The 13781-nt window shown below is 40.3% G+C and overlaps 1 protein-coding gene across 1 annotated transcript in view; it reads right to left on the bottom strand.

Annotated features, from left to right (window-relative positions):
* Positions 1–9847, bottom strand: part of CPNE2 (copine 2) — a 95662-nt gene extending 85815 nt beyond the window's left edge. Inside the window, exon 1 of the mRNA XM_051979894.1 lies at positions 9612–9847. The gene's annotated coding sequence lies outside the window, so the exon portion shown is untranslated. The remainder of the gene's footprint in view (positions 1–9611) is intronic.
* Positions 9848–13781: the final 3934 nt, after the last annotated feature.

Here is a 13781-nt window from a genome sequence, read left to right as displayed (position 1 = left end):
TAGGCTCTAAAGTGCTTTTTACAAATATCTCATTTGCTCCTCATATCCCTGGCAAGGTAGGTGCTCTTATTTTTCAACTGAAGAAACTAAGACAAATGGAAGTTGTGCTTGCCTATGGTCACACAGTTAATAAGTGTCTGAGGATAGACTTAAAGTCAGGTCTTCCTCAGGCCTAGTACAATGTTCACTGCACCATCACCTGCTTTTATTTCTATGCAGACTTTGTCTGTGAGTCCCAAATCTACATATGTACCTCACTTTATCATCACAAGCCTCAAACCATGAGTTAAGGGGGTGACTACCGCAGGAATATGAAGCAAAATAGACCAATGAGAACATTTTGTTCCAAGGGCCACAAAGATGGCTGAAGCAGATGTTAGAGCACGGTCAGGCATCCAAGATACAAGGGTTATACTGCATTCTGGGCCATTGTCCCGATTTTTGTCCCACCACTGGATCTGGGTGACTCTAGAAAAACAATTGAGGCTAATGACTTGGTTCGACTCTCTGACTTACTTAAATGCAATTCACTCACAAAATACCACTGTGTCGTCATAGGTCGTCTTCAAAATCAAAGGACTGAACAACTCTCATCTCCAACGTCAATATCCCATAGGCTTCTCAAATTCAACATATACAAAAGGAAACTCATATTTCCCCTTAAACCTTCCCTTTTTGCTAACTTCCCTCCATCATTCTTCCGGTCACCCAAATTCAACACCTACAAGTTATTTCCATACCTTCTATATCATTCATCTTCATATCCAATCACTTGTCAAGTCTCACTTATTCTGCTTCTATAGCATCTTTTGCACCTGCTCTCTTCTTTCCAATCACACAACAATCTCCCTCATTCAGGCCCTCATCACCTCCCATCTGGACTACTATAATAGTATTGGTTTTCCCAAGCCAGCCTTCCATTTTCTATCCTCCATCTTCCTCTTTTCTATCTTCCATCCTCCACACAGCTTCCAAATTGATATTCTTAAGGCACAGATCTGACCACATCAATCCCCTAGACTCATTAAATATCTCTCTGTATTATTCTAAATTAAAAAACAAACCTCTCTATTTGGCATTTAAGGTTCACAGTATGATTTCAGTCTATCTTTCCAAGCTAATTACTCATTATTTTCCCTCTCAATTAAAATGAACTACTTACTATTCTACATATATGTACAATTCTTATGTCTTCATGGGTATATATCAAAACCTGGAACATTGTCTTTTCTTCCCCTTTGTCTCTTAGAAGTGCTATCTCCATTCAAAGCTCAGATTGAGTGCCACCTTCTATGAGGTCTCGTAGCAATTCTCTTAGCAAAAATGACCTGTATGATTTTGCATCTAGCTTGTATTTACTTTTCTGTACATGTTTTATCTTCCTATTAGGATATTAACTCCTTCAGGACAAGGACTGTCTTGTTTTTGTCTTTGTATCTCCAGCACTTAACACAATGTCTGATATACTGTATGTGTTTAATAAAGGTGTATTGATTTGAAATGAATATACCCTCTCCTCTTCTTCATGGCTCAAAACCAAACCTGCATTCAGGATTCCAGGGGTAAAGGAACCCAGGTTTAGTCTAAGGCAAGGAAAATATTTACCAAATCAGTTTCCAATTTCCTTCCCTTCTAACTAGGTTGCCAACAGCACCCCTTAGCACTCACTCACACTGGTCACATAGAGCTGTAGCAGAAGGGTATATATATCTGATGAGGTTGGGCTGCTTGGTTTCCAGCTACTGGTTAAAAATCCAGCTCTGCCCCCTAGTATCTGAGAATAAAGATTAAGGAGCTAAGAATGGCAAATGTGTTATTGAATATGTTCTACTAAGCAGAACTGATGAGTCTGATAGCTAACATTCATTTAGCACTTTGCACAGCAACAGCCAACATAATGGATAATGACGGACTTGTTGTCAGGAAGATCTGAGTTTGAGTCTTCCCTCAGATCCTTATTAGTCTTGTTATTCTGGACAAATGTAGCTTCTGCCTGCCTTGGTTTCCTCATCTGTAAAACAAGGACAATAATAGAACCCACCTCATAGAGTTGTTGCAAGTCTCAAATGAGATAATATAAATAAGTTGCTCTGCAAAATTTAAAGTGTTAGATAAATGTTAGCTATTATTACATATTTTATCTCATTCAATCTTCACACCAAGCCTATGAGGTAGGTGCAATTATCCCCATTTTACAGTTAGGTCGGAGACAGACAAAACGGCTAAATGCCTGAGCTAGAATTTTAACTGAAATGTCCCTGACTCCAAGGCTAGCACTGGTATTCTGAAGCTGCCTTCCACTCACCCACATATAGCCTCCAGAGGTTAATTTTCTCTTTATGATCAGGCAGGTCTAAGTTCTGTGCCTGACTCTCAAGGGAATGATCATTCTTCCTATGGAACCCTTGAAGTGTTTTCACCTTTGTCATAAAATTATAGAATTTCTGATTTGGCTGGAATCTCAGAGGCCTTTCCATCCATCCTATTCTTGCTGAAGAATTCCTGCTGCAGAATCAGCAAGAGGCCACTCAACTTATGCCCAAAGCCCTCCAGTGAAAAGGACCTCACTCAGCATCTTCCCAGATGCCCACCCCTCAATTGTTCAATAACCCTAATTATAAGGAAAACTGTGATCATACCCATCCAAACCTGCTATCTTCAATCCACAATTTCTATTGCTATCCTCTGGGCCAAGAAAAATTAATTAAGTCAAGAGATCTCAGGACCTTTTGGTCCTGGGAATGGGAAACCGATTTTTCCCATTCAGTAAGGCTAAAGTCTCCCTGTGGCTAGAAGGAAGAGACTATTACTAATGACTAATCTTCACTGTCAGCATATTATCCTCTTGTTAGAGTAGAAGCTCCATGAAGTCAGGGACCAGGTCTAGGGTAGACTCTGTGTCTCCCAACTCTCTAGAAAAATTCCCTGCACACAGCAAACACTTAATAGTTCACTTTGTTGCTGTCAACAGAGATTACAGCTAGTAATGGATACAGTTCTAGATCTGGAGTTTAGAATTTAGGAAAGATCTAAATTTAAAACTAGTCTCAGACACTTACTAATCAAGTAACCAATTCACTAATCACTATGTCTCAATTTACTCATCTGTAAAATGGGAATAATAATAGCATCTACTTTTCATAGTGATTGTAAAGATAAAATATGATAATATTTGTAAAGTGCTTTGTGAACCTTAAAGCACTATATATTTGCTAACATTTAGCTAAAAGTCCCTATGAGAAAGTTTTACTGAGGGGATAATAACAAGAAAGACAATTCATATACAAAGCATTCAGAGTATTTTCCTCAGAATATCTAACAAGATAGATACTGAATAATCTCTTTTTAGGGATAAGAAAACTCAAGTTCAAACAGGTTGTCCATGGTTAACTCACTAGTAAAATATTAGAGCCAGAGGCCAAATATTAGAGCTAGGTTTCTTTTGACTCCAAATCCTGTGTTCTTGCCATTGTCACAATAAGAAAAAGAACCTGAACCTGTGATTTCAGGCAGGAAAATCATGGTTCAAGCATATGAAGGAGAGATCTCAGTCTGAGTTAATCCCTACCACTCAACAGTTCATTTACTCCCTGAAGTTATTTCCCCTTCCAGGGAGCCAGTTATGCCTAAAGCTGATCACACAGATGTAGCAAGCTGGAGCAGAGGAGGTAAAGGGTAGCTAGGGAAATAAGAGAGTGATATATGGAATCTAATCACAGCCAGGGCTGCAAGAAGGCTCTGCTGTGAGGCCCTCCCAAAAAAAGGGGAAAGAAAGATCAGTAGAGGATAAGAAATTGAGAGAGAAGCTATCCTATCGACTTCTTCTTGCAAAGAAGGAAACTGAGGCCCTGAGAAGTAATATAACTTTCCAAGGTCACAAAGTGACAAAACTAGAATTTGAACCTCTATGGTTTGACCCTAAGTCAAATGCTATTTCCTCAATAACTCATTTTCCCAATTCAGTAAAGGCCAAGGGTAAATTCTAGTCTTTTATCCCAGAAGCCCCCTCTTATTTGGGAACTGAATTCCTTTGTTTTTATTAAAAGTTTTTATTTTCAAAATATATGCATAATTCTTAAAGGAAAATAAATATATTTCTAAAAAATGATTTTCTGTAGTGAGCATTTGCTCAGTAAAAAAAATGTTGTACACTATTCTTGTAATATCTAGTTTGGAAAAAATGTATAATGGATTATTCTGAATATATACATAATAAAGATGATAAAAATATGCATAAATAATTTTCAACATTCACCTTTGCAAAACCTTGTGTTCCAAATATTTTTTTCCTTCCTGTCTCCCTTCCTCTTCCCTCAGACAAAAAGCAATCCAACATGTATAAATCCAACATGTACAATTCTTCCATACATATTTTACAATTATCGTGTTGCACAAGAAAAATCAAATCAAAAAGGAAAAAATGAGAAAGAAAACAAGATACAAGCAAGCAAACAATAACAAAAAAAGGTGAAAATACTATGTTGTGATCCACATTCAGTTTTCACAGTCCTCTCTTTAGGTACAGATAGCTCTCTTCATTACAGGACCATTGGAACTGGCCTGAATCACCTCATTATTGAAAAGATTATCAGAATTGATCATCACATAATTTTGCTACTGCTGTGTACAATGAACTCCTGGCTCTACTCACTTCACTTAGCACCAATTCATGTAAGTTTCTCCAGACCTCTTTGAATCCTTCTGCTGGTTGTTTCTTATAGAACAATAAGATTCCATAACATTCATATGACAAAACTTATTCAGCCATTCTCCAACTGATGGGCATCCACTCAGTTTCCAGTTTCTTGCCACTACAAAAAGGGCTGCCACAAACATTGTTGCACATGTGGGTCCCTTGCCCTCCTTTAAGATCTCTTTGGGATATAAGCCCAGTAGTAACACTGCTGGATCAAAGGGTATGGCACAGTTTGATAGCCCTTTGAGCTTACTTCCAAATTGTTCTCCAGAATGGTTGGATCATTTCACAATTCCACCAACAATATATTAGTATCCTAGTTTGCCCACATCCCCTCCAATATTCATTATTATCTTTTTCTGTCATCTTAGCCAATGTAAGAGGTATGTAGTAGTACCTCAAAGTTGTCTTAATTTGCATTTCTCTGATCAATAACGATTTAGAACACTTTCCATCACTATAAATGGTTTTAACTTCATCTGAAAATTGTTCATATCCTTTGACCATTTATCAATTGGAGAATGGCTTGAATTCTTTTAAATTTGAGTCAATTCTCTATATATTTTAGAAATGAGGTCTTTATGAGAACTCTTGGATGCAAAAAAATTTCCCCCAGATTACTGCTTCCCTTATAATCTTGTCTGCATTGGTATTCTTTGTACAGAAACTTTTAAACTTAATATAATAAAATTTACTCATTTTGCATTCCATAATGTACTCTAGTTCTTTTCTGGCCACAAATTCCTTCCTTCATCACAGATATGAGAGGTAGACAATCCTTTGTTCTTCTAATTTGCTTATAATATCACTCTTTATGTCTAAATCATGAAGCCATTTCGATCTTCTCTTGTTATAGGATGTTAGGTGTGGGTCAATGACTAGTTTCTGCCATATTAATTTACAATTTTCCCAACAAAATTTGTCAAATAGTGAGTTCTTATCCCAGAAGCTGGAGGTTCGGGGGTTTATCAAATACTAGATTACTACAGTCACTGACTACTGTATCTTGTGAACCTAACCTATTCCACTGATCCACTATTCTTATTTCTTAGCCAGTACCAAGTAATTTTGGTAAACACTGCTTTATAATATAGTTTTAGATCTGGTATGGCTAAGCCACTTTCATTTGCATTTTTTCATTAATTCCCTTGAAATTTTTGACCTTTTGTTCTTCCAGATGAACTTTGTTATGATTTTTTTCTAGTTCTATAAAATAATTTCTTGGGATTGGCATGACACTGAATAGATTAATTTAGGTAGCATTGTCATTTTTATTATATTAGGGAATTAGATCCTAACACCACTAGAGAAGGATAGACACTCCCTGACTGATCATCCTGGTTATCAAGAGCGTGCTAACATTTTATGAATCCATGAATGTCACGGTGATGGTGAAGCCTCCTCTGTTCATACCTCTCTCTCTCAAGGTTTAGGAGGCAAAGGGAATATCCTGGGATCTAGCTTGAAAAAAGATCTTGAAAAATGTCTGAGGCTGGATTTGAATAGTCCTGGAATGGTTTCAAAAGGACACTCAGGTCTGAAATTGATTCACTCATCTTCCATGCATGGTCCTATCAGTCTCCAGAAAGGACCTTAGAGATCAGCATATTTTATTGATGGAGTCCAGATAGAGGAATACATTTACCAAGTTCATACAGAAGTTAATAATATAGCCAGAACTGGGTCTGCTGGTTTCAAATTCAATATTCTTTCAATTATATCATGAGATTAAGGGATAGAATATTGTACTAGCTACTTGGAGCAATAAGAGTAACATTTATATAACATTTTCAAGCTTGCCAAATGATCACCATTTTACAGATTAGGAAACAGAAATTCATAGGGGTTAAATAACCTGCCAAAAGTCATATGACTACTGCAGTCATGAATGAATTGAAATCTGCAAGATTGAAGAAAGTACCCACATTGATAAGATTCCTGGATTTTTTTAAATATTTGTATGGAATAGGGAAGACAAGATTTTTTTTTAACAACAGGGATAATTTTGTTTGACCCTCTCATTATTAATACCAAATGAGTTATAAAACAAGAAGATAGATGTTTGGCAAATGTATATGCCATTGTAATGGAAGATGTCTACCTGAAAGTTCAAATAGTAAAATTTTCCATAGAAGATGAGGTTTTTAATGAAGATGACACTATGCCGATTGTATCAAGCAAGTCCTGTAACAATACAGAGCCTCCTAAATGAAATCACTCAAAAGATTTTGGCATAAATAGCGGTATGGGAGGAAAAAACAAGTGGATAAAAACTGCTTATTTTCCAGATTATAATATGCAGTAGGACATACAACCTACAAAGCTGGTCTCTCAGATTTGGAAGGATCCCAAAGATGGACAATGAACTGGGTCCAGAAATTAACAAAAGGAAGAAAGCAGGCTGCTTTGTTTTTAGGAAAATGTGGAATGCCTTCAATGATTCCCAAATTTCTTCATAAAACAAAAGTTTATTTTTAAAATTTCAATATTCTTCTGGTGATGCCATAAGCTACAAATCTCAAAATATCACAGACTTTTAAAAATAAATAATGGGTTACCCAGAGGGCAATAAAGAGATAAATGTGGGCATAAGTAAGTTGCATGTATTATCAATGACAATGATAACGATGGTAGGAAAGGGTAGGAGTGTGTGTGTGTGTGTGTGTGTGTGTATGTGTGTGTGTATGTTTCTGTGTGTAAAAGGAATGAGTGCAAACCCACATCAATTACTAAACTTTGAGGCTGGGGTAAAGAGAGAATTTCATTAGGACTCATGTCAGAATTGTCATATCTTCAAAGCTGCCATATGGAATAGATGCCAAGACTTACCATCATTCTCCTCTCAGCCTAGCAAAATAAAGGTCTTAAAAAGTAGGAAGGAGTAAAAGAGGGGGAAAATGGGTTGACACCAGTCTTAAGTCTGGTCCACTTGTTCCTACTACCAAACAGCTATTTGGATTCTACAACTGAGGTACCCATGATTCTTTCACAGCTACTTCTGGAGAATGTGGGCAACAAGAATAAGATCCTAAGAAACGTACCTAGAGTGGAATTTGAGTCTCAAGTCACTCCCCTTCATTGTCTGTCCTCAATAAAGAAAAAAGATGTGATTCCAATAAGGCATCTCATTTGTCCTATTTACCTGACTACCACACAGTGCCAATCCCACATTTTATCACCACAAGTACAGGGCTTCAAGGTAGGGAAAATTACTATAATACTTTACATAAGTATTGCAAAACACTTTTTCACACCTTTTTTGCTTTCATCCTCAAATCTTTCCCAGAGACAAGGACAAGGATTACTACTTCTTTTTGACCCCACAACTCTAAAGTTGTGATTTGCAGAAAGGCGCCCAGATAATTTACACCACAAGGCTTTTTCCACTTCACCACAAGGCTTGGGGCTCACAGACAGATGTATGATACTACTTTTATGGAAACTCAAAGGCCAGAAGGCCTCAGACCTCAATAACAGCTCCGCCTCCCCGAGAAAGCCAATAACAATGCCTAATGATGCTTCCTTTATCCTTGCAACCCGAAGCATAAGCACATAAATTCTGGTGATTTTTACTACTATCCCCCTATTCAGCTCTCTCCTCCTCCCTCATCCTATGTTTCGTCTTCTCTAAACATTTCAGCCCGGAATTTGATATGAACATAATACAAAGGTGTCAAATCAGGCTCGACTTTGACCAACAAGGCATTACAACCATACAAAGTATGCCATTAAATTAGGGTTTAATTTTAAAACTGCAGCTCCAATTTGGGATTTGAATCAGCTCTAAATCGTACTGTCCTCTAACATCTCAATAAAACATCCTGGGACCTTTTAATATCCAAACCTTGAAGCCATCCCCGATCAAAACCTTCTCCCTTTTTCACAGGGGAGTTATCAGATATTATCAGATGGGAGGAAGGGATGAACAGGGTGGGAGAACTGTTTTGAGCTCTCTGCAGAACACGCGCCATATGAAAAGAGCAAAGGTAAGGAAAAACGGGACTCTATTGCCCTTCCCGTTTTAAAATAAATGGGTGCCAGGATGCTTTCTTTTTTTGGTGGGGGGGAAGGGTGGCGAGGGTAAGACAAGTCTGCAAACAACTGATTTCGGAGTGAAAATCAAGCTCCACACCCCTTCCCTCAGTCCGGCCCCCATCCACGTGGACTCCACCCATTCCCGCCTCTGCTGGGGACGGGGGAGGGGGTGAGGATCAAGATAATCAGGGAATTCTGATTCCAGAGTTTCAATACAGCTGAGAATTCCTGGTGGGGTGGGGTGGGGGGTGGAGAAAGTTGGATAATAGAACAGCAAAGATCTGGCATCACGCAAGAAAAAAACAAACCCCAAACCAAAAATACGGGGTGAAGGAAGCCCGGTTCTTTTGTGCTCATTTTTCCTCTCCCCAGATTCCCCCTTTTACAGGTCAGAAGTAATGCTATATCCAATTCCGCTAGGGGCTCAGAGTCAAGTCCATGATAGGATTGGGGCTTCGGAAGAGGCCGAATCCCTAGAGGGGACACCTCCCTAACTCACTCCTCGTAAATCCCGCTGCTTGGGAGGAAGTAGGGCGCCCTCCGGTGGCGGGGCCGGAGCAAGATCACCAAACATACAGGGAGAAAATATTCTCGGGTGGATATGGGAGCCAGGGCTCAGTTCCAGTACTGGGGACTTCCAAGACATGGTTGGTTTCTTTTCCTATGGACAGTTCCCACTCAAGGAGGGGTTTCCACTTCCCTAGTTCGCACCCTCGAGCTCGGACCTTGGCCTGGAGATAAGGTGGATAGCGGGCCCAAACTTCTAGTCCGCTCAGCTCAATGCCGCTTCGTCTAGCCCAGTCCCGTTCTGTCCCGTCCCGTCCTGTCCCGTCCTGTCCTCCCTCTCCAGTAATGTCGAGACAGGCCAGCCTGGACTTACCGCTCCTTGGCTCCGAGCCCCGATTACACTCGGGCGCAGCAGACACCGTGGGTCCGGAGTGCCGACCCCGCCTCACCGAGCGATCACCACGACCCCCAACCGGTGCGTCTGGGGCATCCCCGAGGGGATTGCTCCCTCCGGGCCCGAGGAGCCCGCGGGACGCCCGGCCACGGCTCTGGCCCGAGACGGGGCTCACGCCGCAGCCCACATAACCGCTCAGCCTCCTAGTTTCAACCCCAGTCCTGCTCCAGCTCCGGGACCCGGTCCTCCTCTCCTGGGCCGGGCGGTGGCTCGGGCTCCTCCCACAGCTGGGGGAGGGGGGTCGGAGAGGAGGGAAGTAACGAGGGAGAGGCGGAGCGCTTCCTGGGGGGGATTAAGGGGACTCAGTTGAGCTCCCAAACCCGGGCTGAAGCGGTTCGTCTGCCCCACACCGGTACGAGCAGCTGGCACACCTCTGGGGCTTCAAGCCTCCACAGCTGGCACGCCTCCGGTCACACCGAATCTTCGAGGCAGGAGTGTTCTACTTCCGAAGGTTCGCAACCGGAGCTCCCGGGCGCTTTCGGTGCAGGAACGCTCCTCTTCGGAAGGCAACTCCAGGTCCGGGCACTCCTGGTGGACCCAAAGCTGTGTGCCCACCCTTCGCCTCTGGCAAGCGGGTTCTTCCGAGGTTGCTCTCGCAATAGCTGGCGCCGCCGACCTCAAAGAATACACTAGTCTTTGACTAGACGCAGCGAAACCGAGGGGTGGGTTGGGCCCAGTTCATGCAGCACCCCAGCCTGCAGGGGCGCCCCACGGTGAGGTAGATCGTAACTCTCCGCTACCCTTTCGTCTATTGTGTACAATTCAAGCCGGCTCAGGGTACTGGCTTCATTCCGCACATTAAGGAAATGCTGAGATCCCAAGAGAAATAGGAAAGACAAGGGCGTTGTTTGGGGGCGTATTATTATTGTAGTTGTTTTTCCTTGGAAGGATTTCAGCATCTTCTTGCCGCCAGAAGCTTGGAGGATGACACAGATTCCTCCCGTGTGGCTTGCTGCCCAAAGCCTCACGGTTGGTAAAACCGGGTCAGAATAGCTGCCTGGGGCCTCTTTAGTGTAAAGGCAATTAGCTTTGTCTTTGGTAATTAAGTTAAGCAAGTCCAGGCGTCTCTTTCCTTAGGAGCACCTTCTCCTCAAAGAAGGAATAAAATTTTTTACAAAGCACTAAAAACTACACACTGGTGTGCAACTCAAATATATTTATACATACAAGTTTATATCCACGTCTGTACGTACACAGGATACTATATACAGTGTAGGTAAACTTGTATTAACTGACCTTTGGGGATGGGAAGTGCTGCTTTAATTGATTTTCTGGGTGACAGTTGACCCCTACATCATTCTTGTTTCCACCCTTATTGATGTACATCTTTCTAAAGTCTATTAGTCACTTTCCTACTTGGGTGGATTTTTCTTTGCTTAGACTCTTAGCCCTACACTTACTTCCTACACTAGGCATGATCTTTCCCCTCCCTCTCCCAACACCCTCACCATTCTCATCATAGTTTTTTTCATATTCATATAGTTTTCCTTCCCCAATCTTCTGAAACGATCTGAAGATTTCCATCCCCAGAGGCTCAGATCAAACTCCATCTCTTCCTGAAGCCTTCCTCAGATGCAAACATCTTTTAGAACTCAAAAAAGATTTAGTTAACAATCTAATCCAATTGTTTTTTGCTATACAGTCAACAAATTCTAATTGAACATATATTTCTAAAGTGCCTGCCATGTACTAAACATTTAGGAATTAAAAGGCTGAAGAAACTCTAAATAGAGCCCTGTCCTCAAGAAACTTAAATCTTACTGGATGTTGGCTTTCTCCCCAATAAGATACTACAACCCTACTTGTACTGTTATTACTTCTTCCACTATTTCTAGTCACAACCACAACAATACTAATACCAACAATATATCACTATAAGATTTTCAAAGCATTTTAAATATAATTACATAGATAAATGTAATGCAAGATATAGAGTGCTAGGGACAAAGAAGAGATCCAGATCAAGTGCTCTGGGAATATTTAAAAAGGGACAGAACATTTTCAGTTGGGAAGATTAGCTACCCCAAAGAGATAGCATCTGAACTGAACCTTGAAAAAAAGAGGATTCTGTAAAGTAGAGAGGAGGAGAAGGAAGTACCTTCATGGTATGAGAGCAAGACTCATGTGATTGGAGAGAAAGGAAATATGTCACCTTTGGTAGAAGGGCAGCTTCCTTTTGGTTTTAATGTAATGTGAGAAAGGAAGTATTGTGACAAGTTTGAAAAGGAGGGTCAGAGGCTGATTATAAAGGACTTTAAATGAGTTTAAATTTTATCCTAGAGTTAGTAGGGAACCACTAAAGGCTTTGGAACATATCCAATCTGTTGCCATGATCTCCTTTGTAACATCTTTCAAATACATTCTCTTCTCTTCTCACTTCCACACATCTAGACATAGCAGCAGCGTGCCCATGAGTCTCTATACCACAAATTCTGCATTCCAGTCCAATCTTTACTCAACCACTACAGTGATTTTCTTAAATTAAGGGACCTGTCCCCTTCAATAATTCAATAAACTATAGTGGCTCCCCATCACTTCCAGGATCAACTATATAATTTTCTATTTGACATTCAAGGCCATTACAACCTAGGCCTCTTACCTTTCTAGTCTTCTTACACCTCTCCCTCCTTCCCTCCCTTTTTCTGTCTCTCTCTCTGTCTCTTTCAGTCTGCATATCAGAATGAGCTCCCTGAGGTCTTTTCTTTGGTGTCCCCAGCATTTAGCACCACAAAGTAGGTGCTTTTAAATAAATATTGATTAATTGATTGAGGGAAATGACATGGGCAGGTATATTTTTAAAAGATTATATCCAGACAAGAACCTGGAAAGTGAGTGGATACCAATCAGTTGGGAATGGCTGAATTAGTTATAGTATATGAATGAAATGAAATATTATTATTCTATAAGAAATGATGAACAGACTGATTTCAGAAAAGCCTGGTGAAACTTACATAAACTGTTATTAAATGATGTGAGTAGAACCAAGATAACTTTATACATGGCAACCACAAGATTATGTGATGATCAACTGTGATGGACCTGGATGTTTTCAAGAATGAGATAATATATGACAATTCCAATAGACTTGTGATGGAAAGAGCCATTCCTATCCAGAGAGAGGACTATGGAGATTAAGAGTAAATCACAGCATAGTATTTTCACTTTTTTTTGTTGTTTGTTTGATTTTTTTCTTCTTCTTATTTCCCCTTTTTGATCTGGTTTTTCTTTTGCAGTGTGATAAATATGGAAATATATTCAGAAAAATTACACATGTATAACCTATATTGGATTACTTGCTGTCTAGGGGAAAGGTGAGGTACAGAAGGAGAGAGAAAAATTTGGAACACAAGGTTTACAAGGGTGAATGCTGAAAGCTATTTTTGCATGTATTTTGAAAAATAAAAAGCTATTATTATTTAAAAAAATAAAAAGGTAGCTAGTGACTGAGCTAAGATATAAACCGTTAGAACTTCTGGTTTCCAATCCAATGTTCTCCCCACCACACCCCTCATTCCTTCTTTGTTCTGTGGTCCTGTCTATAAATCCTTATGTGTCACTTAGTCCCTACTGCCTGGCATTGATAGTCATTCTGTTCCTGCATGTATGTGTTTTATTTCCCCAAAGAAACCATAAATTCGATGAAGTAGAAGATTTTGTGTCTTTCTCCCTTCCCTGCAGTAGGTCCTTCCACAAGACTGGGCACACACAACAAGTTCTCAGTAACTATTTGTAAATTTATTGCTGAGGGTCTGGTGGACCTGGATTAGAGGCAGGAGAGGAAGGAAATAGTGGGAACAGGGCTTCATAACTTGGGATCCCTGAGGATTGATTTCAGGGAATTGTTTTTACTATTTCAATAACATTTCAGTATAGCTCATTTCCTTAGTAATTCTTTGTGTTTTATGCATTTCAAAACATTTTGTAGTGTATAGAGTACCAGCCTGAGTTCAAATTTGGTCTTAGACATTTACTAGCTATGTCACCAGCAAGTCACTTAACCCCATTGCTTCCAAAAGCCCCAAACCAAAACCAAAATCATTATTCTGAGAAGGATTCCATAGGCTTCACCGAACTGCCAAAGGAACCATG

The sequence above is a fragment of the Antechinus flavipes genome, chromosome 2 (genome assembly GCF_016432865.1).
Source record: "Antechinus flavipes isolate AdamAnt ecotype Samford, QLD, Australia chromosome 2, AdamAnt_v2, whole genome shotgun sequence".
Lineage (NCBI taxonomy): Eukaryota > Metazoa > Chordata > Mammalia > Dasyuromorphia > Dasyuridae > Antechinus > Antechinus flavipes.
The sequence above is the reverse complement of the archived record's forward strand: the minus strand, read 5'-3'. Positions and strand labels throughout refer to the sequence as shown.